Below are 3,313 nucleotides of genomic sequence, written 5' to 3' on the forward strand. Positions count from 1 at the left end.
GCGCGTGCCTATTGTGAGAGGCGATCTTAAAACCTTTCAACGGGTTTTGTTCGGCGTCACTGTCATGTGGTAGGAAGCAGAACATGGAAAGCGAGTAAAAGGGAGAGCTAAGAATTGAAGCAACCGCGTGACGCCAGAGGGAGGGTAAGCGGGAGTGGGAAGGGCGCGAAGGAAGCGGGAGGGTTGTGAGGGGATTGAACTCTACGAAAAAAAAAACGACTGTGGAGAGCTTCTTCAAACAAGAGCGGTGAACAGCAAAAGGAAATAAAACAAACAACCCTGAAGAGCTTTTTTTCTTGTTGCTATTCCTTCCTTCGTAACACATGGACACTTGGGGGATGGGCCCGGAATTTGGACCTTTGAGGAACTAACGTGCCCGGTTCGCAAAATTAGTAACACTGTGGATTCGAACAGTAACACTTGTAGGATAGTGCATGCAGCGTGCACCTAAACCTGATGTCACGGGAGTAGGACAGGTGCACACCACCCTCGCAGAACCCCGATTCTAGGGAGGCTGTGACGTGTTCCAGTCTGCTTGCACACTAAGACGAACAAATGTAAGAGAAGAAACTGACGCAAACACGCAACAGCAGAAAAAAAAGCTGTTTAAAGTAATCCGTGGCAAAAGAAAAAGAAACGAAAGCGAGGAAAAAGGCGCAAGTACAATAAATTAAAAAAGAATTTGCTAATACATCTCACCAGGGTTTCGCCTTAAAAGCACGTAAGCAGACTGGACCGCGCCGAGGAAATTTTGTGTCGAAAATCGTAGGGTTTCGATAACGTAATACGCGCAGCAAATGTTTTGAATGTGGCGCGCTTTCATCACCCACTTTCTTTTTTTGCCAGTCGGCCATAGTCACGTGATTGCACTGTGCCACCAACGGCAGAAACTACTTCTTAGGACGAAAAAATTCCAATCAAGAAGCTCATATGACTGCATTAAATAAAAAATAAAGTGGACTTTGCAGTGAAATACAGATTAATAAAGTAAAAGTACAATAAAATGAAGTAATTGGGTTTGTGTGCCCCCAGTAGCCACCAGTGCAGCAGGGGAGCGAGAGAAGCACTGAAAGATGCGCCACGCCCTAGTGGCGCATCCTTGGTGCGCGCTGCCCTGGACCGATTACGTCACCTCAATAATCAGCAAATAGCATGAATCGCATTTTTGAAGTGCTTGCCCGCCTTGAAATATGTCCATTACGCGAGGGGGCGGGTACAGAGCTCGTTGATTCCCGAGTTTCGGTCAATCTCGGGCCTCCTGGAATAGCGCCCCAGAAACCTACTTAGCCTCCCACCAAGTCCCCTTCCTCTCAAGAGACGTATTATTGTTGCTGGTGGGGCATTATCGAACGCTTTTTTAACGTTCATAAGGAGCAAAATGCTGAGGCCACCTGGTTTCTTTGCAGCTTCAAGGTCATGAGTGATCATCAACAGGCTGTCGGAAGTTGATAGGTGTGTCCGAAAACCTGTTCACAGGAGTAAATACATGATCCTTTTCTAGTTGCCAATTGAGGCGGCGTGCAACCATGTGCTCGAACGTTTTTGCTAGGGTGGATGTCAGCAATATAGGACGAAGGGCCGCAGGACCATTCAGTAATTTGCTGGGCTTGGGAATTGGTTTAACCCATGCTTCTTTCCATGTCAGTGGGACGTCTCCTGTAACCCATACGTCATTGTAGTAGCCCAGCAAAGCTTCCTTGTTGTTAACTGTGGTGTCAGTCTATATACGCCCACAGGGGAGGCTTCTATTGGACTCCGATGCAGCTGCCAATATGGACTGGATTGAAGGTCTCCGTGACCTGTTGCACCTGGCCCGTTGCTGATAGGAGGTGACTTTAATGCGAGGCATACAAAGTGGGGTTATGCAGATTCTTCGCTACGCGTAAATAATCTTGTCGAAGTAACTGACCGGGCAAGCCTCATTTTGCTGAATGATGGAACGCCGACAAGGTGTGCTCCGCAGTGAAACCAGGAAACGGCACCTGATCTCACCTGGGCTTTCGTGGATATCAGCGCTTCATGGACTGTGGAACCAAACCTTATGGGAAGTGATCATCATCCCATTATAATTTCTCTAGAGAATTACACGTACATGTACGAAGTTGTACTAAGAGTAACTAATTGGGACAAATTTCGTGAATTCTTCACATTGGCGCAAGGAACAGTGACAGATAGGGTCCTAGAGGCGAAAGCCAAAGCTACGAAGGCTATCAAACTACGTTCTCAAGATCCCGTTCCCGACCTACGATATCTCAACCTTTGAGCTGCTTGTCTTCGAGCTCAACAACAATTGAAATCAAATCCTGCAGACCCGGCTAGGCGAGCAGAGCACAACAGGCTTCGCGCGAAGTTACAGCGTTATTCAAAAAACCTGAAACGGGAGCAATGGCCCGAGTTCTGTACTACACTGAACTGTGCCACCCCTACCACAAAAGTATGGAATGTTATTAATACAATGGCTGGTGCCAAGCCCTCTCGCAATGCTTTGCAATCCCTCATGATTAGCATGGACATATCGGCTCAAGAACTTGGGGAAATTTTAGCTGACAGCTTCTTTTCAAAAATGAGACCTGCAGAACCCTACACGCCAACGCCACCCGATGATCAAGGTCCCCTCGACAACCTATTGACCCTGGCAAAGTTAGATGACGCCTTACGCCTTTGCAATGCCAGAAGTGCACCACGCCCAGACAGGATACCTTACAATGCCATTAAGAACCTTCCCCATAACGGCAAGGAAGCTTTGCTGGACTACTACAATGACGTATGGGTTACAGGAGACGTCCCACTGACGTGGAAAGAAGCATGGGTTAAACCAATTCCCGAGCCTGGCAAATTACCAAATGGTCTTGCGGCCCTTCGTCCTATATTGCTGACATCCACTCTAGCAAAAACGTTCGAGCACATGGTTGCACACCGCCTGAATTGGCAACTAGAAAAGGATCATGTATTAAAGGTGTAGCGCAGTTTTTCGATCCCAGGGGTTTGAGTGGGTGCCGCAAGGGGGTGCTACGCTCACGCGTGATTCTCGTCTACGTCACTAGTTGAAGATAGTCTGCTGGATCGTAACCACAGACAGCTTTGCTGTAAAAATGAGTTTAATGGCCAGGGTGGGGTAGGGGACACCTAAGCAGGAGTTCGCACAGGGCGCCGAATGAGGTAAGGCCGGCTCTGTGCGCACTGGGGGGGGGGGGAAGAAAATGAAAAAAAAAAAAGTGTAAATGCTTACCTCAAATAATGATGCACCTCCGAACATGCATCAATTCTGGGGCATTGTTAAGCAAGCAAAAACGGTATGACTAAAAAGCACATT

This window comes from Haemaphysalis longicornis, unplaced genomic scaffold (genome assembly GCF_048455015.1).
Source record: "Haemaphysalis longicornis isolate Haplotype H1 unplaced genomic scaffold, Haemaphysalis longicornis Haplotype H1 scaffold_1, whole genome shotgun sequence".
In the NCBI taxonomy this organism is placed as follows: domain Eukaryota; kingdom Metazoa; phylum Arthropoda; class Arachnida; order Ixodida; family Ixodidae; genus Haemaphysalis; species Haemaphysalis longicornis.